This window comes from Pundamilia nyererei, unplaced genomic scaffold (genome assembly GCF_000239375.1).
Source record: "Pundamilia nyererei isolate P.nyererei 1_Seehausen unplaced genomic scaffold, PunNye1.0 scaffold00038, whole genome shotgun sequence".
In the NCBI taxonomy this organism is placed as follows: Eukaryota; Metazoa; Chordata; class Actinopteri; order Cichliformes; family Cichlidae; genus Pundamilia; species Pundamilia nyererei.
In genome coordinates this window covers 3,563,918-3,574,588 of record NW_005187439.1, presented here as the reverse complement: position 1 = coordinate 3,574,588, position 10,671 = coordinate 3,563,918, and the positions used below count along the sequence as shown (strand labels likewise).

Genomic DNA, 10,671 nt, shown 5'->3' with positions numbered 1-10,671 from the left:
TTAGGTATAAGATCATATTCATCCATTAATGTCAAATCTGCTAATAAATAATTTTTCTTTGTGATACACAAACCTACCTGGCAGTATATAAAGTTATTGTGCAGTAAAAATATACAAGGATGCAGTAAAACTCTGACCTACTGTAATGAAGAGCCAATTGGAGAAAAGTCTCAAACTAGAGTCTCATGTTTATTTAGACTTTAGTTTGATTCCATTCACATAATTTATAATACAAGTCAATGCAAACTAAAGAATAGGTGGTCCTACAGGTCAGTCACCTTTTATTCGTTTATTTCAATATGTTCACTTCTGTAAAGATTTTTTTTTCTCAATCAGTCAAGCTTAATTTGTGTAGCATATTCTATGGAGATTTAAAGTGAAGATTTACATATGAATAATAAGCTGATAATAACAGACAACAAAACAAGCAACCAGAACATTTATAAGGAGCGTGCCAAAAAGAAGAGGTCAGTGTAATAACACACTGCAGTAAAGTTTGTATGTTGACAGTCAACAGAGCTGACACACATACATGTTCCGTCCTCGTCGTAGCTGTCCTTTGGTGCAGAGCTCAACTAGAAACACCAGCTAAAAAGTAAAATCAATAATCACAAAGTGGTTTTCTGTGCAGCACCATTACTTATTTATTTTCACCTCTTTATGACCAATTTAACAAAGTGACCGGTAGCAATCTCCAGCTGATTGGCACTGCAGTGTAAGACATGCTTTCTCTGCCAGTGTGGTGATTGGACGATCTGATATCCTCGTGTTGGTGTTGTTCCCTCGTCATCATAAATAATGTTGTTCCGGGTTCAACATTGCAAGTGACCAATCACCTTCTCCTGAGGTCATTCGCGACCTCGAAAAAAACAAACGCCTTCAAAAAATCTTCTTCACTTGCGAGAAGAGAAACCGCCTCTGTAAGGACAATATGTATAATGCTTACCGTTTATTAAAGAAAAGTATCCTGAAATGCAAAGAATTCAAGTTCCTGGGTTGGCGGACAGAAGCGGTTTCTCTTCTCGCAAGTGAAGTAGATTTTTCAAAGGCACAAAAGGGCGACGTCACAACAATGTGATTGGTCACTTGCAATGTTGAACATGGAACAACATTTATTATGATGATGTGGGAACTATCGAATTTCCCAGAGGAACCCACCCGAGGGATTAATAAAGTTCTATCTTATCTTATCTTAACAACACCAACAGGAAGATATCAGATCGTCCATGGTGATTAATAACATGAATATAAGAGAAAATATAAGAAAATAAGAACAATATTTTTTCAAAAGTGTTGTTGCAGTCTTTGCCTATTTTTGTACATAAATTTATCACTGGAGTGACAATTTTCAAGAATAAAAGGCTCCCTGTGAAATAAAAATAAATGTGCTTTGTCAGCAATTCTGCATCTTCCTTTTCCAATTGTCTTTAAAAAAAGAATACATATATATTAACAGAGTAAATGCTTTTAAGTAAACTTCATTTGACCTGTGTCGAATGGCAAAAAAGAAAAGAAATCCAAAAATGTCTACAAAGTGAAACTTGCCATCCTGGCTGTCTTTTACAGCTACTCTGACCTGCATGTGCAAAACCAATTAGCTATGGTGATCACTTTATTTATACAGACTTTACATATAATACATCTAACACTGAAAAACTGAACAACACTGAAACGCAAAACTTCTCATAAAATGCTACAAGCGCTATTTTGTGTGGCTTTCTTCACATGTTCCTGAATCCACTCATTTATCTCCTCTTGATGCGCTTTCTTCAGCTCATCAATTTGCTTATTTAGCTGCTCTTTACTGTCAAAGTGCAAACTTGATAATTTTAGGTTAGTCATTTGAATTTGTTGTCTTTTCTGCAGCTTGTCAAAGTCTTTGTCATAGGCCTTTTTTCTCCTGAGCTGCATTATCATGAAGTCATTTTGGTTTTGTTGATTCTGCCTCAAATCTTCTGTTTCATTTCTATATTTTTCCATCTCAGCTGATATATCCTGGTTAAATCTCTGTCTGAATTCATTGCATTCTTCAGCTTGTTTTCTGGCCTCCTCTTCATATTTCCTCATCATTTCTCCAAGTTCCTTCCTATAGTTTTCTTCCAGTTGTCTTTCCTCTTGTTCTCTTCTGATTTGTTCCTCTTGTCTTCTTTCGATTTCATATCTCTCTAGTTCCTGCATAGCTTCCTCTCTGAGCTTTTTAAGTCGTCTCTGTTCCTCCCAAAATCTCTGTTCCTCCTCTAAACATTGTTTATCCCACCATGCTTTTCTTTCCTCTTCCCAAGCCTTTCTTTCTTTTTTTATTGTTTCTCTGTTCTGTAATAAAATCCCAGCAGGAATCTCTCGTCTTTGTATTTCTTTCTGCAGAGCTTCATCTTCTTTATCCCACTTATAAATTTGGTCCTTCTCCTCCAATTTTATAGCAGTCTCTTCTTCTTCTCTCTTTTTTCTTTCTCTATTCATATTTTCCTGCTGTTTCTTAATGTGACCCTCCATTTTTTTGGCTACCTGGGCTTGGTTTGCTTTTATTTTTTCTTCAAATTTGGCTGTTAGGTGTGTTAACTTGTTCCTCTTCACTTGCATTTCCTCCTCATATTTTCTTTTAAGATCCCTCTTTTCACTCTCTATCTTTCTTGCTTTGTCTTTCATGATCTTCTGCATTTCCATCTGTATTGCTGCCTCTGCTTCTTGAAACATTTCTGAGGTGTAGTAGCCACCACCATTCTTCCTCACCATCAATTCAATTTTGGTCAGAAGGTGACTGACTTGAGAACGATTGTTATGATCGTTGTTATTGAAGACATGGTATCGCCCTCCACAATCAGCTGACAGTTGTTTTAGGAATCCTTCGCTGTCTTCTTTTATATAACTCTCAAATGTTTGACCTCGAAGATCATCTCCTCTGGTGAATATGACAATAATGAAATCCTTTGTCTTCTTACCAAAAAAGTTTTGGATGAGCTCCACGGTATCTTTTTCTTCCTTTGTAAAGCGACCAATCTGCACCACCAGTAAGAACACATGAGGTCCAGGAGCCAGTAAGCTGATACATTTAACAAGCTCTTGTTCAACTTCTTTATTGGACAAAATCGTGTCAAACAAGCCGGGCGTGTCAACCACAACGACAGGGCGCCCGTCAATCACTCCTGTTTCTTTCTGACAAACACTTGTCACAGACTTCAGACAGACTTTTGAATAAAAGCACTGTTTGCCCAGCATGGTGTTTCCAGTGGCACTCTTCCCAGAACCAGTTTTCCCAATCAGCACCATCCTGAGAGGCTCTCTGCTTTGCACCATCCTAATAGGTGGTGTCCAGCGATGTCTATCATTTTCTGGCTTTAAAAGGGATACATGTCTTGAAACTGGTTTCAGTGGAGGTTTTGGAAACATATCTTTTGTGAAGCTTCTGCAACCGACAGTTCTCATTGTTTCCACAGTACGCAACAAATCAGCGACTTGATGCTTATCCTTTATGTCAAAAACGATGTGTTGTTTACCGCAGCGCCTATAGAGCTCTTGGATGTCTTTGTTGTCTATTAGAATCTTCTCCACTGCTGAAGACTGGTCAAGATTTGGATTTTCAACAATAAAAAGCAAGACAGTGAACTTATCGATCACACTCTTGAAAGTATTCTTGATGGCTTCCAGTTCTTTCTTATCTTCATCAGTAGGATGGTCCAGTGGAAGGACTAGCATGAAGGCATGGACACCCTCAGGTTCACAGAGGTCGACACACTTGCACGATTCATTCATCGCCGTCTCTTTAGGTTTTCCGTGCAAAGTAGGCAGCTCCAGCACAGAAACACGACGGCCACAAACCTCTGCCTGGTGTTTGGTCAACTCTGATGAGCTCTTAGATGGAATACATTTTCTTTGTCCCAGAATGGCATTAACAGCTGAAGTTTTCAAGCTTTCATTTCTCCCGCACAGAATCAGGTTTAGAGGGGATTTTGTAGTTGTAGGCACCACAATGGGATCAGCGTCTTCAGTAAAAGTTAAATACCCCCTGTTATCACTTACTATTTTCTCCATTTGTTTCATCAGTTCTTGAAGATCGTGTTCAAGAAAATATTTTTCATCAAGCCTGATTTTGTGCTGTCTTTGTCTGCAGTCTTGGACGAGTTGGTTCACTGAGGAATTCCCTCCCCTGTCATTATGTGTTGTGATGACCAATGAGTGTTTAAAAGCATCTCGTCCAAAGAAACTCACGATGAACTTCATTTTTTGTCTATCATCCTCGGTGAAATCCAAAGGATTTACTAGGAGCAACAGAACATTTGGTCCAGGTTGGCAGTGTGCGATACACATTTTTATCTCATATCGCACTCTTTCTGCAGGCGCAATGAAGATATTTGATGTTTTCAATAAAGTGAATGGAGTTCTCCTCCACTCTCCTTTAATTTCAGCAAACTGCTTGTTTTTCTTTTGATAAGGACAGTCATATCTTTCACTGATGAAAGTGCTCAGCGTTGTCTTATCGTCATTGTTTTTTCCAAGAATCACAATTCTGAGTTCAGATACTGTAAAAGACAAAAACAGAGGACAAAAAAAAGAAAACAAAGGCATTACATATTGCTGCAATTTTATGACAGGAAATTATCAACCCTTCTCTATTAATATCAAGATTAGAACAGGATTGCTATTATCCCAGGAAAGAGTAATGCTTTGTGCGCTGCAGAATACACTATTGTAGATCATTTGTCTGCTCTTTATTCCGTTTAATTCAATTTGATTTTGTTGATTAGGCGCCAAATCAAAACAGTTGTCTCCTCAAGGAACTTCATATTATACGGTAAAGAAAAGCCCAAGAATGACATGAACCTCTTGTCGTATTTTATGGTAACACAGGCCAAGGTTAGAGGTGTACATTTTCTCGATTTTCTCTCCAACTCACAGGTGTGTGTGTGTGTGTGTGTGTGTGTGTGTGTGCTGCCTTTATTCTTCTTTATGTGACCTATATTATTCTTGCACACAAACATCATCTGGACCTACCGGTTGCCATCTTGTGCAAACAAAACTCCACCACACAGAAGTTCAGTTCAGTGTCTGTTAAATTTGAAAAAAATTAAATACAATTATGAAGAGTTCAGTTCAGATTAAAAGCAAAATTAATTCAGTGTTTCATTACTGCAAACAATATAGCTAAAATATTTTTCTACTAGAAGCACAAATGTTCAGAAGTGAATGTTAGTATAAGGAGAAGAATTTGTTTCTCCAAAAAATCATAAACTGTTTCATAAACAAATGTATTTAAGGATAAGATGTTCACATGTTTAACCATTCAAGATTCTTTTGTGTGACAGTTGGAGGCTGGTGAATGTATAGAATTTAAACATAGATGTCGCCAAATATAGAATGGCATTATTCACCTGACCAGTATAGGAATAGTGAATAATAGTAGCCAAAGTATCAAGTACCATGCACCAAGCCATACTATAAAATACAATAAACATATAACTTAAAAAATGGTAAATGGCCTGTATTTATATAGCGCTTTACTAGTCCCTAAGGATCCCAAAGCGCTTTACACATCCAGTCATTCACCAGTTCACACACACATTCACACACTGGTGATGGCAAGCTACATTGAACACATACATGAAATAATTCAAAATCATTACACTCAACAAGTGCACGAGTATCAACCTTTTTAGTTTCTGCAAACTTTAACTTGACAGAAGTTGTGATAACAAACAAATATTTAATTTATAATTCAGACAAAAATTCTGAATTACAGCTTTCGTGCTGAATACTGATTTTGCTTTGCAAAGTAAAAATCTGCTGCACTTACCTGAGGCTGTGGTATATTTTACTGGAACATCATTCTGTCATATTTTTGGTTGAAGTCACCGTCATGTCGGTTTGTCTGTTTTCAAGGAAACCAGGATGAAAATAATGAAAAAAGAAACAACTTTTTTTCTATTAGAATTTTACTAAAGTTTCATGTTTGATAATGCTAAATTTGCAAAAAATATTCAAAAATTTACAAATATGCATTACATTTGTAAATAGTGCTTAAAGGTCTTACTAATCTATGAACTAACCCCTCTGTAGAAATAGAATATAGACAGAAATACAAACTGGATTTACAAATGTATTTTCCAGAGTTTTGTACATTTCTATTGGAAAATAATCATTACTTCTAAACATGCTAATGACATCACCATAGACCTATGTAAGTTACGTTGTTTTTGTCACTAAATATGCAGCAGGTATTTATTTGACCCCACTTAAGTGCTTTACCACACACTTTCTTTCCAGTTGTTGAAAGTTACGAATGACTAAACAAGATTTGGATTGCAGATATACACAAACAATATGCATTTAAACACACAGATATTCTGTTTTATACTTACCAGATACCAGATAGGAGAGCTGCTTCAAAATAGAATAATGTCAAGGAAGAGTTTGTGTGAGACCTAAACGGCAGGATACATGCACTGACAAACGCCTGTCAAATTCCAAAAAGTATGAAATGTTTTCATTGTTCAGCCTGACAACAGAAACCTGACACCCTGCAGGGTTCCCATCAGCCACTCAGTTTCAATTATGTTTACAGCAATACATTCTATTATCTAATACTTTACTGACACAGTATTATAAAGAGCCTTGGGTCAGGTGACTAAAACATCTTCCTGATAGATTCAAAAGTCTAATGCTAACGTGCAATTATGCTAACAGCTGTGACGGGGAACTGAAAAAACATGTAGTGAAAGTTGTAAATTTAACATGTCTACTGTATGTTATAAGAAAGTCTTGCCATTGAGCAGAAATCCTGAAAAGACACTTATTTGGACATCTGTTTTAAAGCATTATCTAAAATAACTTTAACTTGATCTTGGTCATGAAAATCTAAACACTTTGTGTGCAGAATTACCAGTCAAATCTAATTTCTACTGGGCATTATTCTTCTACCACCAGTGTTGCTCTTTCAGAAAAGTCATGTATAATTGAGCACCATGCCTGTCTCTTAAAATGTCTCTGTTTATAGTAATATATTGGGTTTAGCTAGATTCCCATCAGAAAAACTAGACTGAAGTGAAACTCCAACTTTAGGGCCCTCCCATTAAAAACACAGCAGAGTCTAAAATTACCTTAATGGGCTTGCATGGTGCAGGGCTGGAAAAACTGGTAATACTGATCCAAGCTAAGACGCATCCACATTATCAAACTACACATTTAATAACCTCTATCTATTTTTAAAAAAAGGTGTGTCAGGACATGAGTTCACTTCCCTGTTGAGTTCCTGGAGATGCTTTTAAATGATCCTCTTCTAAGACAAACAGGCTTTTATCTGAAAAGACTAATGAGGCAACAGAGCAGGATTCCTGCATTTATGTTCGTGCTCGAGATTCTCGAGTTACAAGTCGGTCTTTGATCCTTTAGACTCAGTCTGAAGTCATGACTTTATGACATTTTGTCAGCTCGAATGGTTTAACACATTCAAGCAAATGAAGACACACTCGCACTCCTTGTGAGGTGTTGGAGTTGTGTGATTTATAATCCTGAACCGTGCACATGGACGGGCATGTGTTATTATTGAAAACCTGATTATAAAGCTTTTACCTTTGCTTTCTATGAAAACAGACAACAGAAGAAGATCAGACGCTTGACGACGCTGCCCCACTGATCTGCCAGACGAATCGTTTTGAACTCTGTCGGCTGCTGTAAGGCAGCAGGGGTTTTTATTTTTCATACCGCAGCCTGTTGGGCGTGTTTGATTTATAACACAGCCCCACCTGAAAGTAGTGGCATGTGTTCAATACGCATGTTTTCAATACATACATTTGTTTTAATGCATACAAGCTTCTGCATGTTTGTGCACCCCTCTTTGTGTTTGATTTATAACCCAGTCCCTCCTAGCTGTGTTTTCACATGGATCCAAAAACACCTTACTCCTGTCACTGTGTGGAAAGAATTAATAAAACACACACATTCTTAAACGCAGATCTTCAGGACTTGTCTGGCTTCACTAACTCCTCTCTGACATTATAACACATTACAAGAGGGAAATGCCTCATTCCTGTTATCATAGTCATGAACATTTACATAAGCAGATCTTTTAGTACTCACGTAACCTGGAAGGTCCATTTCAGTCCCTCAGTGTCAGTTGATAATAGCAATTATCTGCAATAGTTTGCCAGGACTTCACTGTAGACAATGGGAAAGGTGTGCACTGTTAATAAACCGAAGTGAATTTAATTAGTGTAGTCCTATAAAAATCTTTCTAAACACACATCTTGCCACTTGATAGGCGTCTTTGAAATACTTACTTAGTAGTATTTGTATTTTATTTTGTTTTTTACAAATTAGACTACTACAGCTGTGTCTTTGGGGGCGGAGCCAGGGTCATTATTGTCTACTATTAAACCAAAATAAAGTATTGCTGTGCTGAGTGTTATCATGCATTCAAATTGTGCAACTTTTGGAGGAATGCATGGTGATCATGGGAGCTCTAGATGTTATTGTTGCCATCAGTGTGTTTCAGTATCTTATGTTGTAAAAATCATATAAATCTTTTAAACTGATGAATCTGAGAGGAAGACCATTTTAAAGAGATTTATGATGCTTCTGTTTTCTGTTATTTTTGTCTCCCCCAATGTTAAGTGCAAATGTAACTTATGTTTCTGTATTTCTAAGTCCTCCTTTTAATTTGTTTGTCTCTATGTTTGATTTTTTACATTTTCTTCCATTTCCTCCCTTTTAATATGTTCGTTTTATGTGTCGTAACTTAATTAATTAAGCATAATGTCACTGGCTGACTCCCACCTCCCTCTCCTGCCTGTCTGATTTCCTTTTTATCATCTTTAACTTTTTTTTGTGTGTGTTTTTCTGCTTTAACGTCTGTCCTCCTTAAATTCTCCAACTCTCACTGTTTGTTCAACCCTTTCTTCCCCAGAGAGTCACTTGATCAGAAAAAATAAAGTTGTCTAAATTCTGATTGTATATCTTTCTATAGATACTTTCAGGAGAACTGATGTCTCCTTGAAGATACAAAATCAATCTAAAATAAATAAATACATTATTAGTATTGAGTGTTTCTTGGATGAGCAGGTTCAGTGTTGAGGTGTTTTTGAAACATCAAGTCAAATTTAATAATTGAACATTTCTTATACTGAGGAAGTTGGTGCACTTCGAATGGAAATTTAAAAAAAGAAAAAGGAGTTATGGTTTGTATTAAATGTAATTTGATTTCACTTTAAGTGGTTGTCACAAGCTGTTTGCACAGACTAGGTTTTCTGGCTCAAAGGCACTTTGGCAAAAAAAAAAAAAAAACAAGGGAGTCGAGAGGGAGTTGAACCTGTGACCTCTGTTACAATCTGGTCTGTCTGACACTGTACGGCCCCGGTGGGAGAAAAACATGTGGGAAAGTGTTTTAAAATAGTCTGGGTATGAAAATGTGGTTTTGAATGTGGATTTCGCTCATGTTGTTACAAAGATGTTTCTGGGTGGATGAGGTGTTTGTTTTAGCGGTGGTGTGACCCGGGAACCGACAGCCCAGTGGCTGCATGTTTGAACAATATAATGGTGATTAGTTGGTCTGAACAGAGTAAGAGACACCAGATATTTCCCATAAATCATTCGGATTTGGTCCGATGTGAAATTAAGCTGTTATCAGATGGGAAGCTTTTGTAAAATCGGACCTGGAAAGAGTCACCAACCACCTCACACCATCTTGTTTCCCGGACTGTTTTTATCCGAAGTAGGGTTTAAGGACAGTTTGTTCAACATTTTCATCAAAGTTGTTATCCACACATCTATAAATCAGGCATGTGTTTATCTTCGATGTCTTTTCTTTATTGTTTTAGAGAGCTTTGGTGCTGCTTCACTTCTAGGTAAAGAGTAAAATTACATGGCTCCTTACTGGGAAAATTTAGTTATTTCCTCCAGAAGTCCAGCGGTCTGTACCTATAAAAGAAAAATATGTTTAAGATGTGCTTTACACTTAATGGTCTGTGGCTGTCTCTGTATGTTTTTATATATAAACCTCTGCAGTCTATATAAACCTCTCCTCAGGGTGGGTTCCTCTTAGCCAGGTACATACAATGGCCTTCACTCTCCAGAGTCAGCACACAGTTAATGCTAGAGTCACACCACTGCTTGAAGACTTCTGCACAACCAAAGTTATGGAAAGGTCTGCGACCACATCTTTAAAGATACTTTGGTGTTTCAAGGTGGTGATAAACTGTGATAAGACAGCATCAGTCTGCTATCACGTTGTGACTACATGTGGTCAAGTTGGCAGTTACGTCCAATCTGTTTGTGATGATATTGTGATTAACTGGGAAAAATGACAAACCTGTTGCTGTCCACACACACAGAAATTTGCTCTGAATGATCACATTCGGATTCCAGCCACTTTTTAAGGCAGAAATCTAAACATTCTGCCATAAATATACTGATGTTGCTTTTGCAAGAAGTCATGGATTTAACCGCACCCTTTGTTGAAACCTGTGTTCAGCAACCTATAGGACGTTGGAGGTCGATTGAGTCCCATATAGTAAAGAGACACACTGCAGATAAGCTGCGCTCTATGGTGCAGAAAAACACGTATAGATTGAAAAAAATCTTTGCACTGATTGCTGGCAATGTTAAAATTATATTAATTTTAAAAAATCAGTGAATAAAAAGTCTGTAGAAACAATACTCAACTTGAGAAAAATGATGAGACAC

General features: G+C 37.1%; 1 protein-coding gene across 1 annotated transcript in view; it reads left to right on the top strand.

Annotated features, from left to right (window-relative positions):
• The window catches only part of prdm6 (PR domain containing 6), a 128,719-nt gene that overhangs the window by 80,938 nt on the left and 37,110 nt on the right, over positions 1-10,671 (top strand). The window lies entirely within an intron of this gene.